The sequence below is a fragment of the Pteropus alecto genome, unplaced genomic scaffold (genome assembly GCF_000325575.1).
Source record: "Pteropus alecto unplaced genomic scaffold, ASM32557v1 scaffold87, whole genome shotgun sequence".
NCBI classification, from domain to species: domain Eukaryota; kingdom Metazoa; phylum Chordata; class Mammalia; order Chiroptera; family Pteropodidae; genus Pteropus; species Pteropus alecto.
The window spans coordinates 7932632-7944434 of NW_006443225.1; the positions used below are offsets into that span (position 1 = coordinate 7932632).

The window sequence follows — 11803 nt, forward strand, 5'->3', positions numbered from 1 at the left end:
ACCATAAACTGGGTGACTTAAACAACAAACATTTATTATCTCACAGCTCTGGAGGCCAGAAGTCCAAAATCAAGGTGTCAGCAGGGTTGGTCCTTCTGCAGGCCATTGGGGAGAATCTATTCCACACCTCTGTCCTGGCTTCCAGTATTAACTTACTGTCTTTGGCATCCCTTGGCTTGTAGAAGCATTGCTCCATCTCTACCTTCATCTTCAGATGGTGTTCTCCCCGTGTGCATCTCTGTGTCCAAATTTCACCATTTTATAAGGACACCAGTCATACTGGATTAGGGCCCATTCTAGCGACCTCCCTTTAACCATCTGCAAAGATCCTACTTCCAAATAAGGTCACCTTCACAGGCACTAGGGGTTAGGACTTCAACATCTTTTGCGGGGACACGATTCAACCAATATCAAATCCCAGTTATAAAACATAATGGTGAATCTGCTTACCTTGAAGTAGGGGAAGAGGCCTTTCTGTCTGATGCCTTCCTCCCCTTTCCATTTTTTCCCCTTCCTCTCTTGATCTCCCTCCAGAACATTCTGAGCTGTGCAAAACAGGGTTTTAAAAATCACTGCCCCAACAAAACAGGTATATAGCAATCAGATATTTCAGTAGTTGCCAGAGGTCTGGCTAGAGTGAAACCTCGCAATCATCCCATTGTACACCTTGAACTTATACAATGTCGTATGCCGATTACATCTCAATAAAGCTGGAAAAAATTAAAAATAGTTAAGCTTTGCAGATACTAATTTAACATTAAGTCAGTCTTTAGCATACCAGACTTGCGACTTGTTTTCTCCATAGAGAGCAATTCCTGGGAGGGAGCAGGGGAAGCCGTGAAGCCCACAGGGAAGGATATAATGGAACTGTCTCCATCTGAACGTCATCTCTGTGGAGTCTAACTGCATCACTTGGGAGAACGTGCCATTTTCCATCAAACCCTCACCGTCAATTTACAAAATGCTAGTGGCACTTTCTGGTGAGAGCCAAATCTCCCATTAGCCATTAGAACAAACCAGCAGACCCTCAGTGATATGCACAAGTCAGCCAAGAAGAGATTGATTTACTGGCCCTCTCACTGCCAGATCCAATACCTTCCTGAACCACAAAGCCAAAAAGCCAGTTCTAAACCCCTGGCGTTTTCATTTACAAAGGCCCCAGTTAGCCAATTGCCTGCTAGACATGAAGAATTTGTCCATCTCGCAGCCCTGACCAAACTGTCCATCATTCACCTTGGAGCAGCGAAAAGCAGATAGAAGCACCTGCTGCCCCGGGAGACCATACATTGTCAGTGAGGCCCCCACACCTCCAGTCGTCACCCTTCATCACCTCCCTCCTGGGGCTGCATTGCTCTTCAGCACAGTGGTGTCTATGAAATTCTTCATGATGGCACTAGGAAAACATCCTCAATCTGTGACCACTGAGAAATCTATATTCGTGCCATCAAGAAGAATGATGGACTGGAAGGATTCTCTTCTGCCAGAATCCTGGAATGCGGTCACAGGTATCTTTTCCAAACCCTTTGTAATCCATCTCAATCACGTTGGTGGATAAACCAAATGTCCCATCAGTTCTGCTCTGAAGGGACATACACGTACCTGAAAAACCATGTCATAAAACCACAGGGAAAATTAGGTCAAAGAACAACATTCAAAACCTTCATCAGTGACGTAGAATAATTGAAAGCTATTGAAAGTGTTAGCTCAGTTAAAATGTTTAAAATGATTAAATGTTAATGGTTAAAAAATACATAAATGCTACGACAAATACGGTGTTTTACCTTGAGCATGATCTTCAGTTTGTTTGTGGAAATAGGTGATAGAAGAGTTGCATCCCGTGAGTTATTGTAAAGAGGTGGAAGAAAACTTGTCTGAAATTTGATGGAAAAGTGTAACACCAGAAACAGATGAGCTTGGCTCACACCGCATGCGGTGAACCAAGACAGCTGATAGATGTTTGAGGCGTGCTCGTGCGTGCCTTTCGTCTGTTGCTAGACGACTTGGTTCAGCTGACTGCAGTGTCCTGTGTTCACCTATTGTTTCCCATGGACAAAACCACGCATAAGCAAATGCTAAATTGGCATGATGTTCAAATTTTTCCTTAATAATCACATTGGGACAAATGCACATTTTCAAAACAAGCATTATAGCAGAACCGACTATGTAGTACTTAAAGCCACACCTTCGATTTATACCATCCATCAGAAAAATCAGGCCAGCTTCTTCAAACACTCTCATCCTCTACTCCCAGAACATCCCTTGCCATATTAATCACTGATTTTTGTCATCGTTACTTTTTAGCACCCTAGAACCGTTCTAAGGTCAGGAAGCAAAGATATCTGGGCAGTACAAATTGACTAGTAGTAAACTCTAGGAAAGTCTTTCAGATAGGACCCTAGATGTGGTTGTCCATTTCATGTCTACATCGGACTAGCTGGCTGCTGCAGAGCTGGAAGGAGGTCAACTTCATCATACTTTTTGCTAGTTTCAAAAAAATTGTCACTTCCAGGTATACAAAATCCACTCCCAGGTAACTTCAACATCCACCCCAGGTTTTCTCTCTTCTTTTATGGCACTGAACTGAATATAAAGCCTCTCATGCAATATTTACCTTAAGTAAACAACATAGAGAAAGTATGTTATTTGGCAGCTCTGAGGAATAGCAGAGATTGTTATGTTATCCAATGTCACATACACAAATAGACACACACACACACACACACACACACACACACACACACACACACACACCCCTCACCCCTCCATGGAAGGCCCACATTTGCTCAGACATGATCTAGCCACAGATATGGACACAGAGGCCTCCTGAGAGGGTGAGAGCGTGTCCCTGGTACTAGGGAGCTAGATCACCTGTGACAGGTGCTAGGGCATGTTCGATCAGGTCGATCTTTGGGCTGCCTCCAAAGAGAAGTAACATGTCTCAGATCTTGCTCTGAGTTCTCTCTCCCTCACAGTTATCTGGGTGCTTACCTCAGGCTTCAGCCCTTTTGCTTCTTGATCCTCTCTCCTTCCCTGGATCAAAGCTAATGTCCCAGCTTCTTCTTTGCTGGACCTTTCTTGTCTGATTGGCCCAGACAGTGTGGTTTTACCTTCCCCGCTTCTCTTGCCAAGAACCACCATACAGCCATCCCTCATCCCCACTATATCTTGTTGACTCCGTGAAAGCTCCATTTTCAGTTCCCCTTGCCTCACTATGGACTCAAATCTTTTGCCCTTCTTTCTACTCTACCTTAAACTGCATCTGCCTGCATAAGATTGCAGAAACGGGCATCTCCCCTGGTTATGTTCCCAGAAGGAGTCCACGAATGTCTGGTAGACCAGCACAAGAACAACCTCATACAAATTTTCAGTCTGCATCATTTTCAAAATATTGTAATTCAATGTATTATTTTAAAAGAATCAACGTAGTGACTGATTCAGAAAAGTAGTATATTCATCCTTTCCAAATAATATAACTCCAATGCTATTTTCTAATTGTCGATAATACTGGAGTATTGGCATATTTTCATTAATGATTTGGCATTCAATCAATGTTCAATGCTGTGAATGATTTTAGGATTAAACCGTGGACAAGTTTGAATCACCAGCCTTATCTTCATATTCTAAAGTAACTTTCAATGGATGAAAGAATAAAGAAGGTAGATTAACTTCAACGTGATATGAAGGAGCTGAAATAGAAATTTCCTTCATTTATTTTTGGTTGTCACTCGTAGAACAAATTGACTGTCTTGACTCCCAGATCGCATATTCAGGACTCCCATTGTTTCCTTGCATTATGAGGTGACATGTGCCCTAACTAAATTTCTACATTTCCCATATTGTATTTTACTACAATCTGCAGTTCAGTTTGGCTATTGATATTGATTGCCAAAAAGTCAATTTACCATCAGGAATCCAATTATAAAAACAATATTAATAAAACTAGACAACTGCCCTTCTGTATTTTAAGGCAGTTTAAAAAAAAAATGATTTAGCTTCCCATTTATGAGATAGATCCAATGCGCCATATAAAATATCGTCAAAGGGAAGAAGAAAACTTCTGCATAGGCGACGGAGTATAAAGCAGTTCTGTTCTAGTAAGAAGGTAGTGAATAATTTGCAAAGAAAATATACTATGGAACCAATGAATATGATCGTAATCAAGTCATATAGGAAATTATGACTTTTTAGAGTTAAGAAAACATTAAAATATTCTAATGTTAAAAATTAAAGGGATTAAAGAAAACTGGTTTATTGAAATGAGGATCAGGTATTAAAAATCGAAATAAAGGGGGCAATTGAAAAATGACTTTAAAACATTTTCAGAGAAAAAAGAAATATTTACCATTTATTATAATATCTGAATTTCCCTCTCTTCAGGCAAAAGGGCACTGAAGATCATGAAAAATTCTCAGTTCTAAATAAAATACACTCAAGAGCTTATTAAGGTCACTGAAAATCATTTTGCAATTGGAGAAAATAATGTTGGTGATTTATAGCTCTTAGGAGAGATAAGATACAAGACAGTGGCTTAAAGAAATAGGAAGAATAAAGACACAAGAAATAACACAGAGACTGAAAAGGGTGAGAATATTCCATAGAGAAACTCGATGACAGAAGTGCAGCTTTGGAGTCTCAGATCAGGAGGAAAGATGGTGGGACTCATTCTTTTCATAAACTCTAAAAGGAGCTTAAAAGCGGTTTACTTTTTCATCCCACAGTGCAGGAGTGATAAATCCCAGGTTTAAGTGTCTATGTTTGTGCATATGTATGTGTGTATATGTGTGTGTGTGTTTGGTGCCTGTGTATAGGTGTACATGTGTCCACATATGTGTATGCAAGTATCTGCCTGTGTTTGCATGCTCATGTGTATGTGCATAAAGACACTGGAGAACCTAGACAGTTCAATCCTTTGTATCATACATCTCTAAAATTAAGGAAGGGGTAAAACAGAAAGCATGAATAACAAAGCCTCTTTTATTACTTAGGAAGGAGCCAGAACAGTCTGATGGTTAAAAACATGATCTCTAGCCATATACATCTGAGTTCAAATTCTAATGCACCACTTCTACGCTGTGTCCCATTTAATTAGTCTTCCAATGTTCCGTTTCTTATTTGCAAAACGAGAATGGTAGTAGTTTCTTCACAAGGCTTCTTTAAGGACTGATCGCAATCATGTATAAAGCCCTCAACATAGTGCCTAGCGCAGTATAATTCTTACATGATAGTCATTGTAATCATTATTTTTACAGATAAATGTACCAAGTCCTAAACCGAAATAGGGCACACCAGAAAGACCAGCAAGAAAATAGGGGGTAGGAGAAGAGAACTGGGAACAGACTCACCAGCGTCTGTCCTATTTCAAAGACTTACTTACATGGGACTCCGTAGCCTCTGCCGATACAGGTCCTATATTCCTGGCTGCTCCTTTCTCAGCAGCCTGTGACCACACAGTCATTTTAGGAAGGAAATTCTCAGGCCGGGAAGAGTGAGTTGCCATAATTAATTTCATACGAAAGTGCACTGCCTAGTAATAAGACATATTAGTTGATGATGATGAATCCAATAGCCTACCATTTAATTAACGATATTTAAAGTAGCTTATTCCCTACTTTTAATAACTGCCCTTCGCTAGCTGTCTGAAAACAGAATAAAAGGCTTCCCTTTGAGCCATCTCTCAAAAAGAAATAGAACACTTGTTTGTATGCATATGAGTATATTTACACTGAATATATATATATATATATATTCACAAACACATGCACAGAGAAGTGTTGTACATCCAGCTCTGTAAGAATAAAAAGCTTTAAGATATATAGCAAATCAGCAACTAAGTCATTTAATGACAAGAAACCTCATATGCGATTCTTAAGTCATTCAGATAAGAATACACTAGATCTGACTGGAATGTATTAAGACACCAGGGTGTGTGGAGTTTGCAAAACATCTTTAAAGGGAAAAGAAGTGAGACTCTTAGAAAAGGAAGCAGATGTTCTCCCTAGAATAAAAAGCCAAATTACAAACACTTGAGCTTTATAACAATTTTAAATATCCCTCAATGGTGCAGCATGAGAACTTTCAATTTTAATGAAAGCGAAAATCATTTTATCATACTAATGGTAGAGCATTTTTTCTTTTCGTATTTCCTTTACATTATTTCTTGGCTCATTTTCACTTTTTTCCTCATGACCTGGTATTTGCTTCTATTCAAGCTAGGGCTATACCAGCAAAGGGAAATGGAACAAGGAGGCATTTATCGCAATAATTCAGGCAGAAACAATTTATACCTGAAGTATCGAGATGTTTTAGAGAGAAGGGAATTTTTGCTTGGATTAACCCCAGACCTGATTTGCTTTCAGACATAAAATCGTGTGTTGATAATAACGCCATGCTGTGACTTTGATCCATCCAGTAAACTGAGTCCTACCTGTGCTTCAGGACCCTGTCATGATAATGGCAGTGTCGTCATTTCTATATATGTTTACTTTTGAAAACCATTACTCAAATCTTATATTCTGAAAGACTTAAAAAGGGAAAACTGCGTGCATTAAACATATATAAACCCTGGTAAGCGCAGCTTCTAAATCCTTGAGTAGATGTGGAACAGGAAGACCGTCATCGCGTGCTCTGCATTATAACATCATGTGTAGCACTTCCGTAACCTGCCAATAAACTTCAAGTGATCGGTCGACAGTGAAGACATCTCCTGAATTAGCATTCAGACTTTTCCTCCTGCTGCTCACAGTGGAGGCAGGAGAGAAACGTGAAAAGATTGAAGCGCAAGGTAAAGCGATCTGAAAGATTAGATCTTTTTTCCTTGCCCATGTGGTTTTCTGACAACAGGCTCTATTGATGGGAATGGAACATGTGAAAGAAATATATGAGGACAAGAGAAATATAAACCTGATCGTGGAAACGGTGAAACCGAGGAGCGATGTGCCTTTGCCTGCGTGTCCTCTGAAATGGCCGTGGCTAAAAATGCGGAAAAGAAGATGTCGGTTCTAAGGAGAAGACATTGTTAACTTTTCTTAAAAATATTTTTCAGGTGAAATATTAGAAGAAAAGAAAATGATTGTTTTTGGGGTGGTGTTTTCGCATTGGGCGAATTAATTCAGAAGAAGAAGATATCTAACCTGAGGAATAATTAAGTAGAATTCATTGAGGGAACTGAAATCAAATAGAATGCTTTGAATTTCAAAGGGATACAAGGAAGAATAGAAAATTATTTGAAGATAAGATGGTAAGAAAATGATGTGAAAAGCAACAGGATTTTGAAAACATCAAGATTCATTTCAGATTAGATATTATGGAAATCACTCAATGACTCCATCTGCTATTACTATTCGGCTTTGGCAAGTGGTTATAGGAATAGGCTGCTTTTAGATTCAACTTCTTTAGCACAACAAAAATCATATTGGGAAAATGGGAGTCAAAGACTGGCTTTCGTTTTGAACAGGTTTCTTCAGGTGGAATTTCTCTAACATAGCCCTCTGCTCTGGATGATTCTACCCAACTGGCGTACTATCTATCTGTGTTCTCGTTCAAGCAGTGGCCCGGTGGAGCTTAGCAAATAAACAGAATGAGACGAAGAAGGTATCATTCCCCAGACCTCACGGTTAAAGAAAAGTGGGGTATGGGGCGGCAGCTGATCTGCAGGAGCAATTGGAGTCAGGACAGGGGCTGTCTCTCTCCAGGGCCAAGCCCCAGGGAATGTGTCGCAGGAGAGGAACTGGGTGTTTGGAGGGCACGGGACACAAAAGAGCTGGAGGTGGTGGAAGGCTCAGGATGGGATCCCTCCCTGTAACTCTGCATGTCTTTGGTAAAATTACCATTTTCACCAGTTTTCATATGGAAAATGATGTGGAATCAGATCTACACCCCACCTAGAATATCTTGGCCATGCTTCATCTAGGAGACAAATTAATTTAGAAAGGAAACTAATAATACTTAACTTTAGAAAAATATAAATAGAATCCACTTAGGGATTTGAAATAGAGCAAAGACTATACGTGCAAACACAGGACAGAGAACTCAGGGCGAGATGTAGGGCAGGCAACGTGCTGATAGAGTACAGGAGGACATAGGTCTTGCATTGGTTTTGAGCCACGTAGCCTAACCCTCTGAGAGGCAAGGAGACCCCACCGACCTCTGCACAGCAGATGGGGGTCTCCCCATGGCAGCACAGCTGAAAATACAGTCACATCCAAGTTAACACTCGTGTTCAGGTCCCTTGCCTGCCCGAGCATTAGGAAGTAGAGCAGGCCTGGTTTATTATAAAAAATATGTCTATGATGCCATTGTGTGTTTTTGGTTTTTGAATAGGTAGGAAAGGGATGACCCTACCAAGTGGCATTGTGGCTGCCTTTGACCATTTTTGATGCCATTGTGTTTTTGTTTTTTGAATGGGTAGGAAAGGGATGACCCTACCAAGTGGCATTGTGGACAGAGAGTGTATTTCTCAGAGGGAAAGGGGTGAACGCCATCCATATGTGCTCCATGTCAAGACACAGTGAGAGCTGAGCTGCCAAGTACCAAAGTCATCAATTAGACAAGGGGCCAAATTGAAAGTAACAGTCAAGCCTTTATGTACTGTGATGGTGAAGGCGTGAGGCCAGAAGGAAGGTGCTGGCTGCCCCAGTGTTCTATTTTATCAATTATTTTCTAATGGGCTATGCCTTTGATGGTGCTTCTAAAGAGATAATACCACATCCAAAGTCACCTATGTTATCATCTTAAGACTTTTGCAATTTTGTGTTTTAAACTTATATTTGGATTATAAAATATATTTAGAATCTATTTTGAGTTAATTTTTGTGAAAGGTATATTCATTTTTTTTTTTTTTTGCATGTGGTTGTCCAGTTGTTCTAACACCATTTGTTGAAAATCTTATTGTTGATCCATTGTATTACCTTTGCTCTTTTGTCAAAAGATCAGTTGACTGTATTTACGTGGGTCTATTTCTGGGCCTCTATTCTGTTCCATTGATCTATCTGTCTATTCTTTTGTCAACAAGCAAATTTTGAATGGGCTTCTCTTACCTTTTGTTCCACTCATCTGAGGGGTTCCAAAAAACTGTACTCAATTTTCTAGCATTAGTTTATTAGACAAATGCTACCCACCAGCAATGGACTAGGCACAAAGTTACAAAGAAACATAAGATAAAGTGACTGCACAATAAAAATTTTCGGTCCTTTGAGCATTGGAAGAAGTCCTTCAGAAGACCACGGTGGTAATGCAATTGTGATAAACTAGGGGTGCAAACAGTAACTCCTGTGGTTCTATCCAGGAGAGAGCCTCACTTCCAAAATAAATCTATTATTGAGCTCTGAGGTTCACTTTTATATAAATATCTTTTTAACGATTAATAAGTACCCAAGGAAGAGGTGTGGAATATTTTCTGGTTCCTGAAAATTAAGAAAAATGATAAGGTGCTATGACATTTAGAGACCGTGATATTGTGATTTATAAAAATGTACATATGTATTTGATCGTCATCCCCATTTCTGGCACAGAGTTCCTAAACCCCTTGGAACTTCCTAAGTGGTAAGAATAATTTTTTTTAAGTGGCTTTTGTTATGTTAATGAAGTGACTTTTGGACTGCACCTAAGGGTGGGGGCTGGTTACCAGGAAAACCAACCATGCGATTGGAAGGTCACAGTTTTCAGTCCCACCTCCCTGACCTCCTTGGAGGAGAGAGGAACTGGAGGTTGAATCAGCCACCAAAGGCCAATGATTTAATCAGCCATGCCTGTGTAATGAGCCTCCATAAAACCCCGAAAGGATGGGGTTTGGGGAGCTTCCAGGTTGGTGAACACGTGGAGATTCAGAAAGAGCGGTGCTCACTCAGAGAGTGTGGGGTCTCTGCACCCTTTCCCCATACCTTGCGTTAGGCATCTCTCCAATTGGCTATCCCTGAGTTATTTTATTTTTTAATTTATTTGTTTATTTTTTTTAGGCAAGGCAACCCTTGGTTGACCTCACAGATTGCAAGGACCTTGTCAGTTTACAATCCCTTATTTTTTATTTTTTATGCACCTGGTCTTCCTAGGTGGTCTCCCATCCAAGTACTAACCAGGCCTGACCCTGCTTAGCTTCCGAGATCAGACAGGATCGGGCGTGTTCAGGGTAGCATGGCCATAGACATATTTTTTATAATAAACCAGTAATCTAGTAAGTAAAATGTTTCTCTGAGTTCTGTGAGCTGCTCTAGCAAATTAAATCCAAGGAGGGGGCCATTGGAACCTCCGATCTTCGGTGAGTCAGTCAGAAGCACAGGTGACAATCTAGACTTATGATTGATGTCTGAAGTGCGTTGGGAGCAGTCTTGTAGGACTGAGCCCTTAACCTGTGGGATCTGATGCTATCTCCAGGTAAAGATATCAGAATTGAGTTGAATTATAGGACACCGAGCTGGTGTTAGAGAATTGCTTGGTGGCAGGGAGGGAAAGCCACACATTGAAATTGGTACCAGAATTCTTAGAGACTCAGAATAGACATGACATGGGATTTCAGGGACGTGCAAGACGAACTCAGGAAGCCTTATAGCAGAGCACTTGGGATGGACACTGCACGGTGGCCAGGATTCAGAGAGGAATTCAGAGAGGAGAACTTGGTGAGCGGAAGTCTGGCACTGGTATGAGTGTGGTGTGACTTTTAATCAGGTTTGGATTTGAAAAATGAGAAAACGTACCTTATTAATATTTCTAGTTTCGCATTGAGAAACCACAATGGAGTGGCATAATGAAAACTAAAATAATTTCGTTTCCTTTGATAAGATTTTGGTTGAAAAATATGTGTTAATATATATATATATTCACTTTCCCAATTAAAGTAAGGTATGTTTCAGTGGCTATAAGAGTAATTTATTTTAAACGTGTTCTTCAGTTGAATAGGTCTTAGCTTAGCTGACAGTTCTAGCCATTGGAATCCACGTTACCCTTCTTGAGTCAGTTGATCTGAAGCAGCATTAAAATAGTTTTCAGCCCCCGTGGAAAGAAAGCAGGCCAACATTTTTAAACTTTTAAAAACTCTGCCCTTCAACCGAGATTATTGAAACGCTTTTATGCTCTGACAGCAAATAACTATACCGATCACCAAATAGATCTTTAGTGAATGAGCATTGATAGTTGTCTTTGTTTCTAATTTTCCTTTTGTTAGCTTATTTGAAGAACGATGAAAGAATATGTCATGTAGGTAGTCGCCTCATTCCAGCCCACAGGTAAAAACTGGCTATTTAAACCCATTCTTCCTTTCAGCCGATTTATGTTCCATGAGCTATTTTCTAATTTATTGGAAAGTAATTTCTCTGCCCACAAAAAAAGTATTTAATTTCTCCAGGTGCCCCCTGTACAAAAGTATGGAAGGAATAACCAGGAATGAAATGTATTCAATTATCATTCCAACCTCGTTACCTGAGTTTCCTTCTTTAACTGGAGCGCCTTTCGGTGTCTGTGCACTCAGCGTGTAAACACTTGCACACTCACCGACAGCCTCTCACCACAAATGAGACAGGATCCGAGGCCCCCCTCCCAGCAGGGCCGGCCGGTTTACCCAGAACGCAATGGGTGCCACCCTCTTTGGGTGTGACGTCTGTCCTTCACGCCCCGTCTCTCATCACTGGATAAAGCCCTTCCGCACTCACTAGTTAACGTGCCATTTCACAATCTTCATTCCTTTAAGATGGCTTTATCCCTTCAATATTTCATCTTTGGAAGACTGCCAGATGGCTGTGGTGTTACTCTTTGATGCCAGTGAGGCATCTGAGAGGGAACAAGGTGGAAGAATATGATGACATGGACCCTTCTT

At 40.4% G+C, this 11803-nt stretch overlaps 1 pseudogene; it reads right to left on the reverse strand.

Annotated features, from left to right (window-relative positions):
* Window positions 1-10022: 10022 nt before the first annotated feature.
* LOC112472764 lies at window positions 10023-10140 on the reverse strand (annotated as a pseudogene).
* Window positions 10141-11803: the final 1663 nt, after the last annotated feature.